Raw genomic sequence first — 15,015 nt, 5'->3', positions numbered from 1 at the left:
GAAAGTCAAAGGATAGAAAAAATACCTACTATGTAAGCAGGATCTAAGAGAAAATTGAAGTAACTAAAATGTCAGACTGAATCAACTTTAATATAAAAACTCTTACTGAAGACTAATAAGGATATTTTGTAATGATCAGAAGAGAAAATCTATCAAGATAACATAACCATTATAAACATACGCACCTAATAACAGGTTCTCAAAATACACTAAGCAAAACTAATACAAGAAGGGAGAAATAGTTCAACAATAAAAGCCAGATTCTTCAAGGTCTGACTTTAATGAATAGAACAAGGAGGAAGAGGATGAACAAGGAAATAAAAGATTGGAATAACACTATAAAGCAACCAGGCTTGCTTAACATCTGTAGACCACTCACTCTGCAGTGCATTTAAAGCATCCTACAGAAGAGATCACGCATTAAGCTGTAATACAAGTTTCAATACATAGAAAAGGACTGAAGTCCTCCAAAGTATGTTCTCTGATAAAGGGGAATGAAAATTAGAAATCAGAAATGAAAAAGAAATTTGAGGAATTCACAAATGTGGAAAGTAAATGCACTCCTAAATAATCAAGGGGTCAAAGAAGAAATTTCAAAAGAAATTAGAAAGTACTTTGAGATGAGTCAGGTATGACGGTGCACACCTATCATCCCAGCTACCAGGGAGATTGAAGCAGGAAGATCAAAAGTTCAAGGCCAGCCTCTGCCACTTAGCGAGACCCTAAAAAATAAAAATAAAAACTAAAAAAAAGGGCTAGGGATGTAACAGTGATAGAGCACCCCAGGTTCAATCCCCAGGACCATAAGAAAATTAAAAAATAAAATAAAAACCTTAAGATAAATGAAAATGAAAACATACCAAAACTTGCAAAACTTATAACCATAGACAGGCCTATATTAAGAAAGAAGAAAGACTTCAAATTAATGATCTTCCACTTTAAGAAAATGGAAAAAGAACAGTGAGTTTAACCCAAAGCCAAGAGAAGGGATAAAAACAATAAAGATTAAAACAGGAAAAAACAATGAAGTCATGAATAAGAAAGGTCACATATCTTGTGATTCCATTTATATTCAATGCCCAGAATATGCAAATCCATAAGACAGAAAGTAGATCCGTGGTTTCCAGGGGCCGTGCAGAAGAGAGGCATTAGAAAGACTGCTAATGGTTTCTTTCTGGAGTGAGGAAAATGTTCTGGAATTTGATAGTGGTGGGGATTGCACAACTCTGAATCGACTGAAACCCACCCAACTGCAAACTTCAAAAGTGCCAGTTTTATGGTTTGTGAATTATATCTCAATGATGGGACTAATAAAAAAAAAACCATTTTTTTTTAAAAGATGGAGTTCATTAGGCAAAAGAGATTGTGGAGAGAGGGTTGGGGAAAGACTTCCATGTAGTAGTATTGTAGTGCTTGCAGAAAGGCCCCAGGTGGGTAAAGATTTTGGTTTTATTCTCAGTGCACTGGGGAGATTTTAAGTAGGGTAGTTCCATGACAGGGCTGGCATTTTGAAGAGCTCACTGTGACAACAGTGAGGGTAGATTGGAGAGGGCCAGGAGAGGATCTAGGATGTAGCTGCAGAGGCCAAGGTACAAGGAACCTGCATTTCAGGGAGGCTTGTTATCCAGGTCGCCCTGCTAGAAGGAGATACACCCTGGAGCTCTACCACTGAAATCTCTCTCTTCCTAGCCACTGATTTGAATACCCCTGGGTTGGTTGGTTTTTGTGGTACTGTTGATAGAACTCAGGGGTGTTCTAGCACTGAGTTACATCCCCAGATCTTTTTATTTCCTCTGTAAACTGGCCAGTGTGGCCTCCAACCTGTGATCCTCCAGCCTCAGCCTCCTGAGTTAACTGGCATTACAGGCATGTGCCACCAGAACAAGATGAAAATATTCTGGAATTTGACAGTGGCCTAGCTGCCCACAAGTATTTTTGTTCTTTCTCTCTCTCTCTCTCTCTCTCTCTCTCTCTCTCTCTCTCTCTCTCTCTCTCTCTTTAAAATTTATTGTGTTTTCAATGGAGAAATACATCATCTGTTTGCAAAATAGCTCTTGAAAAACACAAGGAGTGCAGATACTATAGAACAAAGCAAACTCCAGTCATGAGTCACTACATACACCATGCAAAAGCAACAGTCTGATCTCCAGGTTGTGAAAACTAAAATGAAAAATCACTGCACAGAGAAGGTTTCCAAGTTTCCAGTCTGGCAAAGTTTGGATGCAGTGACATGAAATGTTTAATAAACTGATTTTTCCCCCCAACGTGTGAACACAATGACAAGACTAAATCTGTGCCCGTCAATATCAATCTAACTCTGAAGCTACACAAAACACACAGACACCTTGTGCACTTCACCTGTTAGTTGACTCTTTTTTTCCTGAGGTGGTGGGAGGAAGGGCAAGGTGACTGGGCAGAGCAAAGATGTGGGCGGTGGAACTATTGTAAACCAGACGTTATAAAGTCATGAAAATAAAGCCTCCATGGATACATAGTGTAAGGGGCAAAGACCACACGCTAACTTTGGAAAATTAATTAGAAGGACGGGAAGAGCTTAAGTAATCGTGGTTTAGGACGAGCACAGTGGCCCACGCCCGTAATCCCAGCAGCCTACGAGGCTGAGGCAGGAGGATCTCAAGTTCAAAGCCAGCCTCAGCAAAAGGGAGGCACTAAGCAACTCAGTGAGACCCTGTCTCTACATAAAATATAAAAAAGGGGTGAGGATGTGGCTCAGTGGTTAAGGCCCCTGGATTCGGGCCCCACTACCACACACCCCCCAAAATAGTTTAACATGAAAAATGCACTTGTGATAGAATGGAGTAGGATGGAGGGTTCAGGCTCACCAGAAAAATCGGGTAGGACTGCTCCCACAGGTATTCCCAATCAGCTCAGAGAATGGCCGGGGAGGTAAGCAAGTAGGTGTCTGTCCTGTTGGTCAAACTATGAGAACAATGTGCTGATCAGGGCTGGTTTCAAACAGTAGAGAAGGAGGAGAAAGGGAGTTCGTTGCCAAGGACCAGAGTGCATCATAGAAGCAGAAGGGGAGCCGCACACCCAGGGCTCAGGAGGCTGGGTCAGTGCATGCACTGGGGGAAGCCCGGAGCCCCTTCTGCCTGTGTCTGCCCCAGTCTTTGTACAGGCCTCTCTTCTTTCTTACACTGCAGTTAGCCTTTCTGTGTCTCTTAGTTGGTCATTTCACATGGGGAGAATGGCGCCTCCGGCACTTGATAAGTTTGCATCCTGCTGTCTTAGAGAGCAGTGAGCTCAGTCCCGCAGCTCCTCCCACCCCCGCAGCTCCTCCCACCCGTAGCTCCTCCCACCCAGTAACTCCTCCCACCCCATAGCTCCTCCCACCACCGTAGTTCCTCCCACCCCATTTTCTTTCTTCTTCTTTTTGGTGGTGCTGGGGGTGGAACCCAGGGCCTCACCTGCAGTCTGCAGGTGCTCTACTACTGAGTTATGGCCTCCTTTCATTAAATAATAATAATAATAATAAACAAATTTTTTGAGACAGTATCTCCCTAAGTTGCTAAGGCTGACTCAAACTTCTGATTCTCCTGCCTTAGTCTCCCAAATCATTTCCCAGAATTTTTTTTTTTTTTCGTGGTACTGAGAACTGAACCCAGTGCCTTTACCAGGGCTCAATCAGTGAGCTACACCCCCAAGTCATTTCCCAGATTCTTTTTTTTTTTTTTTTTGCGGGGTTTGGGGTATACCAGGGATTGAACTCAGGGGCACTCAACCACTGACCACATCCCCAGCCCTATTTTGTATTTTACTTAGAGACAGGGTTTCCCTGAGTTGCTTAGCGCTTCACTAAATTGCTGAGGCTGGCCTTGAACTCGAAATCCTCCTGCCTGGTGGCTGGGCAGCTACAGCAAGGCTGGGGAGCAGAATGCCCGGCTACCTTATTTCAAAAGTTGTCCCCATCCCCACTTTGGATAGCTTAGAGCCCCATCAGTGGGCCCCTAGGGATGAACTACACAAGACTTTGTCACTTGAATTAGTTTGCAGACAGCTGTCTGTCACCCCTCCTTTTTTTGCCCTTCACTCTCAGCCTTTCACTGGGCAGGGAACATTCCAGAGTTTAGAAACAGTCTAACTATCTGTGTGAATTCCGTCAGTTCCCCCAGAAAAAAAATGCCTGACTATTGCCCTCCTGAAAAACTTGTTGAAAAGGACCCCAGTTACTGTCATTGTCTCATTTTCACCTGCTGTTTGGCGCGCAGTGGTGCTGATTCAGGCGGCTGGAGCCCTGGTGACTGTGGAATCAATGGGCCTGTGATTGGGGACAGGAGGGGACATGATGTGTCTGTGAAGTCCGGCGGGAGGCGAGTGCGAGGGTTCACCGCCCACATGACCCACTGTTGGCAGCTCGCCCTCTCATCCCTTTTCAACCGGCGCAGGTGATATGCATGGTGCCACCCTTTCTGCGGGGACTCTGTGGTCAGGAGACTGCGGGGCCATGGGGACCAGGCTCCTGGCACTGGGGCAGCCGCCTCCAGTCTCGAGGAGCACTATTGATCTTGGCTGGGGCTTTCTCTCTTGCTGGGAGAAGCAAGGAGTCGAAGTCCTTCAGTCAGCCACTGCCCTCAGACATCAGAGGAGGGGACAAGGACACTTTGAATGCAAATGCAGCTTCTAATGGCTCCTTTCTCTTTGAATTCCTACCGCATTTGTAAGGAGGGCGTGCAGTCGGGTGCCTTATTATTTATGGCTGAATGCTGTTGCCTCAAATGTTGCTCCTAATACTAATTGCTGTGGTGTGCATAGACTTGGCTGCATAGAGCAGCGCCAACCTCTGCAGTTCATTTGCTACCACTGGGTGAAGGAAGTAGGGCAGGTTGTGGGGTGGGCATTTAGTAGTTGATAAAAATCTTGGGTTGGAGGGTGGGGGGTGTGTGTGTGTGTGAGAGAGAGTTTGTGTATGAGTGTGCAGTTCTTTCCCTTCACAGTCACATAGATGATCAGAGCTGAAACTAAAAGCCTGGCTTCTGAAGTCTAATTCCTGTCTCTGACCATCACAGAGGGCAAGTGAATTCAGATTCTTTCAGGCAAAGACTCTGCCTTATTCTTTCGTGTTTTCTTCCCAATCTGTTATCTTTCCATCCATCCATTCCTTCCTCCATCATGTTCCATAAAGAAATTGAGGGTGGCAGTAGCGCACGCCTGTAATCCCAGCCGTTTGGGAGGCTGAGGCAGGAAGGTCACGAGTTCAAGGTCAGCCTCAGCATCTTAGTGAAGCCCTGAGCAACTGAGCAAGCCCTGTCTCTAAATAAAACAAAAAAGGCCCCAGAGATGTGGCTTAGTGGTTAAGCACCCCTGAGTTCAATCCCTGGTGCCAAAAAAAAAAAAAAAGAAAGAAAAGAAATTGAGGATGTGCCAGGCACAGTGGTGCACGCCCATAATCCCAGCTACTCAAGATGCTGAGGCAGGAGGACTGCAAGTTCAACATCAGCCTCAGCAACGTAGTGAGACCCTGTTCCAAAATTAAAAAGGGATGGGGGTGTAGCTCAGTATTAGAATGTCCCTGAGTTCAATCCCCAATATCAAAAAACAAACAAACGAAAGAAAGAAAGAAATTGCCTACACAAGGATGCCTATGAGAATACATATTTGTCTGTGTATGTATAAGGAAGACAGGGCCGAGAGGGTGGCTGGGAGGTAGAGGGCCTGCTTAGTGTGTGTGAGGCCAGGGATGTGATCCCCAGCACTAAAAACAAGAAATATAAAAACATGTATTTATAACAAAAAGGTTAAAAAAAAAGTAGGTGCTATATACCAGGCCTTTGTGTAGATTGATACATATATGTGTGCATATATGTATATATACTTAGGTATATTTATACCATATGCATGTTTATATAAGTATATGTAATTAAATAGAAACCCATAAAAAAGATCAGGAAAAATGAAGGTCATCTAGAAGGTCAAAACCAGGGGGAGAATTAGAATACATCTCAGGCCCCCGGTGTATACACAGTTTACTATACTTGAACTAGACTTCTGAGCCGGTGAGCAGTCAAGGCAGGAAAAAAATATGAGTGGTGTGGTTCCTGTCGTCCGAAGTGGGTACCAGAGGCCAAATGCTCTTCCAGGCCATTAGAGCTGAAGGAAATTTCTTGCCTGGATAGTCCTTTATGGGACCCCATGTGGCAAGGAAAATGTGTGGCCTGTGTGCTGCTGCTATTTCTGCTTCGTGGTAGACGTCACTAATCAATCATGGCACCTTCCCACTGGGACCAGGGGTAGCCTTTCTACCCTTCTGAGTGTTATGTTCCAGGCCGCCATGCTCAGTGCTTGGGAATCTGCACACAAGATGAAACCCATTTGTTCTTCTAGCACAAGTGGTGGTGGCACCATCCGTAGTGACGGGGGTGGGGTGGGGGGGGATTCTGAGTAGAGAGCCACCTTACATTGTGGCAAGTGCCTTGCAGGGTGACGCAGGTGGACGTGTCCTGTTATCTGCTGGGGTGAGTTGGTTGTAAAACTCCCCTAGGTTTAGTGGGAGTGTGGCAAGACAGTAAGAGGTGGGGGAGGTGTCTGGAGCAACCCAGTACACACTCAGGATTTCTGCCGGGTTATTGCACAAGTCTTTAGCAAGCACCTATTATGCGCCTAGAAAGTGTACCCAACTCCCTCTGCTCACCTCTCTAGCCTCAGTTTAATGTCACTTCCTCTGTGGCACCTCTCCGACTCTTCCATCTGCATGGGCATTCATATTCATAGCCCCTGGCACCGGTGTGTCATAGCTGTGATCATGACTTGTCCTGAAAGATTTATGTTTATTTGTTTAGTGATTTTTTTTGTTGTTGTTTTCCTCCTCTTCTAAGATGTGAGTCCCGGCCATGCTGAATACCCTCCTGCTGCCCTCATCCAGCCCTCCAGAGGGGCTTCTTGCAGCCTCTGTCTTGCTCATCGTTGTCTCCCCAGTCCTAGTACAAGGTCTGGCATGTAGTAGGTGCTCAATTAATATATGTGGAATGAAAGAATAAAGTGGGCACAAAGATGGTGCACATGCACACTTTGTCCAGGAGAAGCAGACATGAGTGCAGTAAGGTGGCATTTGTCTCACGCTGGAGGAGAGTGACTTGTGAGCCGTTGAGGGAGCTTCAGGGAAGGGAGAGGCACTTTCTAGAAGGAAGGGGCAGTCAAGGAAGGCTTCAAGGTGTGGTGCCAATGGCTGGCTCTTGAAGGATGAAGTTGAGGGGAGGGACATTTGGGGTCCTGGGGCAGCAAGAGCAAAGGCAGAGAGGTGGGACTGGAGGAGAGGTAGAACTGGTGGTCATGGGGAGCGGCCACTCTAGGAAGGGGGATTGTGAACCAGCTGGTGGAGACTTGCCACCAGGCTTGACTGGGCAGGAGAGAGTGAGCCCTGATAGGGTGAGAGGGGCCTCAGGAAGGAAGGACCAGGGTGGTCAAGGCTGGGGAAAGCAAGTAGGGCTGAGCTTGACATGAGCCGGTGGAGGCCATACCCTGGAGAAACGCACAGACTTCCCCCTGGACTCCATTTACATCTTGTCTCACCCATGCCTGGGGGACCACCCTTCATCAGACTCTGTCCCCAGGACCCCATGCCACACCCATGCTGGCTGTCCTCCTGCTGGCCTGGTGCCACCCTCCAGGGGACTCTATGCAGCTAGTTCACTGAATAACATCCTTGCCAACATGTTTCTAAAGTTTAAAATCTGTGTTTCCCATACCTACTGCATTTTATCTTGAGCAGGGTTTCCATTCATGCTTTTATTTTGCAGTGATAGGATTATTCTCATTTCCCTCCTCTTGAGTTTTGTTTGTTTGTTTATGGTACCAGGGATTGAACCCAAGGGTGCTCAACCACTGAGCCACATTCCCAGCCCCTTTATTTATTTATTTTGAGGCAGGGTCTTGCTGAGACACTTAGGGCCTCACTGAGTTGCTGAGGCTGGCTTTGAATTCGAGATCCTCCTGCCTCAGCCTCCCAAACTGCTGGGATTATAGACACATGCCACTGTGCCTGACTCCTCTTGAGCTTTTTAAAGTGTCTCCATCATTGAGCCAGGGACTTTTTTATTTCCTACTTACATATATATATATATATATATATATATATATATATATATAAATTTTTTTCTAGATGTAGATGGACACAACACCTTTATTTATTTTTATGTGGTGCTGAGGATCAAACCCAATGCCTCACATGTGCAAGGCAAGCACTCTACCACTTAGCTACAGCCCCAGACCTCCTATTTATATTACTTACCAATATACTAACTTACTGTATAATCAATATCTGAGTCATTCAGTTTATCTGCTTCTGCCTCCTTCTTGCAAATCATACATGCGGATTTATGAATCAATTTGGCATCTGCTGCCCTGTCCAGACCCACCCATTTCACCAGGGAGGGAGAATTGCTTGCACTTCCCGCATCACCACACGATGCTGTTTTGACCGATGCTGACCGCTGTGCGCTTCCCACATGTGAGCGCAGAGGGTTCTCATGTCGGCATTCAAGGCTTCCTTCCCGCCGTGAGTCTGGTTGCACTAGCCTGGAAGACCAGAGATGGCCAGAGGTGGATGACAGCGCCTCAACCTGGATCCTAGGAAATGGGCTAAGGTCTGGGATGACTGGGGACAGCTTCAGTCATCTTCTCCCTTCCCATCCTGGGGCATGGACGAGTGGGTAAATGCTGGGTGAGCAGATGGGATGTGGTCACAGAAGGGACTGCTATATTAGCAGGTGGAAGTAGCTCAGAGGGAAGGGGCTCCCTTTGGACCATGAGCCTGCTGCAGAGGAGCCAAATTCTAGGAATGGACATTGGTGTTTGGGGGAAAGCAGCCTCTGCTCTGGAATCTTGTTGCTGGGCCTCCAAAGGACAGTTGGGAACAGGAACAGAAAGCTCACTTCCAGGGCTCAGGTCGTATCCATAAGATATCTGGGTAACTTCCTCGGGGCTCTTGAGTATAAATGACAAAAACTCAGCTCATAACAGCTTAAGCAAAAAGAGAAATCTGTGGCCCTGGCCACTTGGAAACCCAAACAGTGGTTCAGGCATGGCTGGATCCAGCCACGGTAATGCCATTGGGACTATTTACTTCTGTCTTACAGCCCCCCCCCCCCCCAGCTTCATCTGTGGACAGGCTGTATCTTGGCCATCCCAAGTCAATACTGTGTTCACAGATGTCACAGACAAAGGGAAGACTTTGTATGTCTGGGCCTGGGTCACATCCCCAGCCCTGAGCCAGTCACTGCCCAGGGAATGGGGCTGTGCTCATGGGTCAGCTCCAGTCATATTCACCCCTGAGGAATTGGCAGAAGGACCAGGCACGATCACTTTGGCCTGGAGAAGGAATCTCCTCAAAGAAAGGAATGCTGGGCAGGCAAAATGCATGGGCATCCCACAGGCCGGCAGAGGCCGCTGGACTTTTCTCTGCTAAAGACAGAACTGACTCCCCAGCCCACTGGAGCACAGCCACCTGGGGCCTGGAGGCACAGTGTCCAGCTGTCCCTGATGCTGCAGTTCTCAGGTGTGCAGAGTACAATACCTCAGATCCCTTCCCATGTTCCCATGTTCCTGACTGGTGGATCCTGACCTCCCATGGAGCTGGCCTATCCATGCGCAGGCATGTTGTGAGCAGGTCGTCCAAGATCGCCTCTGGTCACCGGCACCACTTGGCCTCTGGTCACTGGATCCAGGGACCTGGCTCTGATGTCCGCATCAGGCTTCCCACCCTGCTGGGGTTTGAGTCACTTCCTAATGCTTGACTTAGCTCAAGGCTTGACTTGATTTTACTGTCACCTATAGTTTCTGAACTGGTCCATCCAGCAGGGGAAGGACAAAGTGGCCAAGCTGGACCCTGACAAAAGAGGCCCCTCTCTTGCATTGCTTCTGAACTCAGAGCACCTGCAGCTCAAAGGTGGTTCCGAGCACACCTGGCGGCTGCCTCTCGCAAACTCAGCGACAAGGTCGTCACCTTCTCCCTTCCCTAGGACTGGCAGCGACTTTTTCTTTTCTCTTCTCTTCCTTTTCCCCCACTGTGGTGTTGCGGTGGATCCCGGGCCTCCCACACAGTAGGCAGGTGACTTCCCGCGGAGCCCCCTCCTCAACATTTGAAACTATAGAATCTTCAAATGAAGTCCTACTGGAAGCCTGATGTATAAAGCAGACAGAAGCCACGTTGTCTGGGTGGGAACCCCGCCCCTCCTTCTTCCCACCTCTGCCCCCACGGGGGACCTGACACTCCTGGGGCTCCTGGAAACCCAGTTTGAGAACCCCTGGGTGACGATGTCCATCAGTTTCTCTCTCAGGAACACCTGTTTTTATCCCCCATAGGGACAAGGTCGACAATGCTGTGTTTTTCTTATCACCAAAACATTTGCTTCCTTCCCTGGCTTGTTCAGACTATGAAAAGGTCAGTAGGGAGGTCCTTGTCACCTTCCTTCTCCCTGCAGGCAGATGTCAGGGGGTAGGCGCTCCCTCGCCTTGCGAGCCCTCCTCTGTTTCATTACCTCCACGAGGTGTTCTGGGGAGGCTGTTCCATTCACAGCATGGGTCAAGTTATCTGTGCCTCAGTTGACCCTCTTCCTGAGGAGCCATACCAGAAGGTCCCTACCCGTGTCAATGGTGACTTTAGGGAGTTTTGAAATGCTGACTTGCTGTGCATGATGATGAGTGTTTTAGAGAACTTTCTAGAAAATGTGCCCTTCCAAACCACTGCCCCCCCCCGGAAAAAAAAAAACAACTTGAATTTCATAAAATCATATTAGAGTGATAAAAGAACGACCCCACACACCAAAAAGGATGTAAAGATTCCCCAAGAAGACCTTGGACATGTCCTGCATCTCTTGTTTTACAGACTGTGTGGTGGCAGGGAACGGCTCTGGGGTAACCTTGGCCAGGCTACCATCCACCAAGGAGAATCCAGGCCTTGGTTTGGCTCCAGCTGGGCCTTCCTGGTGGCCGCCACTTATTGACTTAAGTGTGAGTGATTCAGATCTGCATCTGGAGCACCTGGGTCGCCCCTGACAACCGTGTGGGAGGGAGTGCGCCCTTGTCCTGTCTGGGGCTCAGCAGGGCCTTGCCCAGCGGCTGTGGCTTCCTGGTAGGTGTTTTTCTGGATCTCATGGCTCTGAGGACCTGGCAAGATGGCTTTGTGTTTTCCGGAGCCTAGGGCCTAGTTCCTGCAGAGGTTCTTCCAGAACTTTCCTCCTCCCAAAGGGAGAGGGTATGGGTCTGTGCTGGGGAGTGTCTGGTTAATGGTTGACTAGAAACTTGCTTTTCTGGGTGCCCCAGGCCTTGCTGTGACAGGAAGTGATCTCTACACTCTGCCACATCCTTCAAATTACCGCAGGGGACCGGTGGATTTGCATTTGGGGTGCAGGTGAAGGGCTCCCGTGTTTTGGTCAAAGTTTAGCAGCAGATAGGCCTGGGCTGAGGATGGAAATGGGAGCCTACAACTGAGCAAATTGAAATATTTTATCTGACGATTACCTTGTTGCATGCCATGCCGGGTGTAGGGCTGTAAAAGGGGCAGCAGGATGTGTGTGTCCCAGTACTTGAGACTGTGACAATTCCCCACGTAGCCATGAGACAAGGCCAAGCCCAAGGACCACAGAGGAGGCAAAAATAAACAGGCAAGGTAGCATTTCTTAGAATGTGTGAGGAATTGAAGTGATACAGACAAGCGTTTAAAATATTTTTTAAAAATATGTTTTTAGTTGTAGATGGACACAATACCTTTATTATTTTTTTTATTTGTTTATATTTATGTGGTGCTGGGGATCGAACCCAGGGCCTCACACCTGCTAGGCAAGCGCTCTGCCACTGAGCCACAACCCTGCCTCCCCCCTCCCTGTTTAAAAATATATTAATGATTATTTTCATAGGTATTAGAACATAACTTGTTTTTTAAATTTGCTTATTTAAAGGAAAATATTGAGTGAAGAATAGTACAGGAGCCATGTGATGGTGGCAGGTGGCATATAAATGCCTGAGATTTGGGAACAACATACTAGAAGATTCAGAGATGAGTAAAGCAAAGGTCTCTTGCTTGGAAGGTCCACTGAGGTGGGGAGGAATAGGACTCACGAGGCTGAGAGAGGAGGGGAGTCCGAATGTCCAGGTCCAGAAATATGGGTGTGAGTTTTGGCGTGATCCACTATGGTTGTGACAGATGAGTTATGTCAGGACAGTAGGGTGGGTTTGGACGACAGTGTTGAGGACCATCCATCTCAGGATTGGGCTCTGAATTTAATTCAGGAGGCAGCAAGAGCCAGTGCAGGTGTTTGAGGAGGCGAGTGAGTCTGGAGTGTCCCGAGGGAGGCTTGTTTATCTGCGGTGGGTACCAATGTCACTAGCTCCGTGGATTCTTGTCCTCCATCAGGAGAATCAGATAAAGGCACAACTGTGACAGGAACAAAACCTTCTATTGGGACCTCTTGCTTGAGCAGAAGGGAGACACAGCATTGACTGAAAGGGTGTCAAACAGAGTGTCTGGACAAGGGACAGAGCTGGTTTTATTTATGCAAAAGGGCCACTTGCAGAGAGTTTGGGTGTTTGAACTGGCTTTGGGGGCGCATTTTCTAAGGTGTTTTCATTGCGAGTCCTGTGCAGGCCCCTCAGCTTTGAAAGAAGGGTGATCAGTCCCAGATGTCACATCTGACACTGTGTGATCATCTTTGCCTTGGGATAGGGATGGATTGATGCCTCTTTAAGAGAACACATAGGTGGGGAGTGGAAGAAAACACAAATTGTGAAAGTAACAGATTAAGGGGGCAGGGTATTTGCTGTTGGTGTGCCTCCTGAACGGTTTTATCTTTTCTGTTGTTTATTCTTGGAGCATCATGGCCGGGGCATCCTGGCTTTAGTGATGCTGCTGGTATTTGAGGCCACTCAAGCTGTTAGAGCGTGCGTGAGCGAGAGGGTAGGAAAAGGCACATACCCTGTTCTTCATAGCTAACAAGCTGTGAGTGAAGGCCCCTGGGGGTGGCACTTCCCCTTTTCAGAGATGGCCTTAGGATTGGAGGCCGGATGACCCATTGGGGACCCAAGTACAAAAGAGTATTAAGAGGTCAGACTAGGACCATGCCCACCTGGCCTGTCTCCTTCCTGCTGGCTCTGGCCTGCAGCCCAGACACATTGCAGAGAGACAGGTCTGAGGTAGATGAGCCAAGTCTTGGTCTGTCTGGGAGACAGTGGAAGCTGGGCCGGGCTGCAAGTCAGGGGTTGTGGATAGAGGCCTGGGACAGGGGGTTGGAAGGAGAGGGTTGGAAGGAGGTGGGAGGAGTGGCCCAGTGACCTGTTCCTGGTGCCTCCTGGCCTAGCACAGAATGTTCTGGAATGTTCTGGGGGAAGCGGGTGGAGTCAGCTAGAGGAAACTCCTCTCTGGGCCAGAATTCTTGTAGGATCAGGAAGTGTGCAGTTTCCTGCCTTGGCCGACAGCCCTGGGCCAGGTTTCATTCATCAGCAGGGCCTGGAGTCCTCTGGGTCACTTTTTTTTTTTTTTTTTTTTTTTTTACTCTCCCATTTCTCCTAGAGCAGAGAAGCCATCAATCATTCAGACACCAACTTGGCTTAAAATATAGGGGTTATTCATTTTTTTTCCCTTTCGAGAGCCTACTATGTGCTGGATACTGTGTTCAGAGCTTTACTTTCTTCTCCCCGTTCATCCTGGACAAACCTGGACAGGGTGGGGACATTTCACTAGTCCTGGATGATACCACCGTTGGTGAGTCGCAGCCTCTGACTCCAGACTCACCCCTGCCTGTTGTCTGTGGTAGCCAGACTGTGGACAGGATGTCTCCCTTGGACAAAATACATTACTGTTCATGCTTCCTCTGTGTGGGTAGGGGGCTGCCCTGCAAAACGGGGTGCCGGCAGCGCCCCCTCAGCATTCTGGTGGGATGACCTGAGTCATGCTGTAGGTAAGGTTAACTGCTGCTCCCAGAGTTACATAAGATTAAGGGTGCAGAGGCTTATATAAATCCGTTTTACCTGAAGACACTTCTGGGAACATGTCGCTTAGGGCAGGAGAGAAGCATTCTTTGAATTTTAAAATAATAACTCTCATTGGGGGTAGAATGTGAAAACTTGACCTTGGAGGCATTTTCTTTTTGGATTGGCTGTTTCTGGCCATACCCCTGGGCCTGGGGGATGGGGGATGGGGGATGTTGTGTGTAGTGGGCGAGGGGTGTTCCTGCTCACTTTCTCTCTCGTTGGTCTTACTTTGGGGAAGATATGAAAATCTTTGTGCAGAGTTCCCTGAGCATCTCAGCTCTGTCCAAAGTTGGTGCCAGGGGCTGTGACCTCCCTGCAGTGATTAACCTGCCCCAGGGCTTTCCCTTCCTGATTAGCTGAGTTCCTGGAGTCAGATTTCCGTTCTAAAATTTGGAGAAGAGAAGGGGTCTGGGGGGGGGGCCCTCTTTCTTTGGCACTTCCTTCTGGCATTCCTGTCCCTGGGACGCCTGACCTCTGCCTGCCAGGATCCTACCTCTATCCTGAAGACCGGACACCAGACTCCTCTTCCTTGAAGCCCCTGTTCTTTGGCCAGCCCTGGCTTTTATTAGCACGATTATCAGGTTCATTCGGGATTCTTTCCCCCCTGAAGCATGTACTGGGTGTTCAGAGCAAGCAAAATAGAGGTGACCCCTCTCCCCGCGAGTCTCAGAGATGAACAGATAAACAAAGAAATAAATGCACAGATTCAGATTATGATCCATGTCATGTAGAAAAAGAATTGGGAGTTTATGCTGGTGACCTTTCTATCTTCTGCATTAAGCTGTGTCCCTAGTGAGGGCCACATACTGGGACCAAGTGGATGTTAGAGAAATAAAGGCGCAAACAGCATGCACATGCCCCGGCTAGCCCGATGGTGGTGGATGGACACAGAGCCTTTGGACACAATATCTTTATTTTTATTTGTTTATTTTTATGTGGTGCTGGGGATCAAACCCAGGGCCTCACACGTGCAAGGCAAGTGCCTACCACTGAGCTACAATCCCATCCCGACACAGAGCCTTTGGGAGGAGTGAC

General features: G+C 48.1%; 1 protein-coding gene across 3 annotated transcripts in view; it reads left to right on the top strand.

Annotated features, from left to right (window-relative positions):
• Window positions 1–15,015, top strand: part of Rph3al (rabphilin 3A like (without C2 domains)) — a 149,721-nt gene that overhangs the window by 18,414 nt on the left and 116,292 nt on the right. The window contains exon 1 of one of the 3 annotated variants that reach the window (XM_026388871.2): window positions 11,008–11,086. The exons of 1 other annotated variant lie outside the window; for it this stretch is intronic. The gene's annotated coding sequence lies outside the window, so the exon portion shown is untranslated. Of the gene's footprint in view, window positions 1–11,007; window positions 11,087–15,015 lie in introns of those variants that run through there. One more of the 3 variants, XM_026388870.2, reaches the window with a different exon arrangement.

Source organism: Urocitellus parryii, chromosome 7, assembly GCF_045843805.1.
Source record: "Urocitellus parryii isolate mUroPar1 chromosome 7, mUroPar1.hap1, whole genome shotgun sequence".
Lineage (NCBI taxonomy): Eukaryota > Metazoa > Chordata > Mammalia > Rodentia > Sciuridae > Urocitellus > Urocitellus parryii.
Note: the sequence above shows the minus strand (reverse complement) of the source record. Positions and strands in the feature narration are given on the sequence as shown.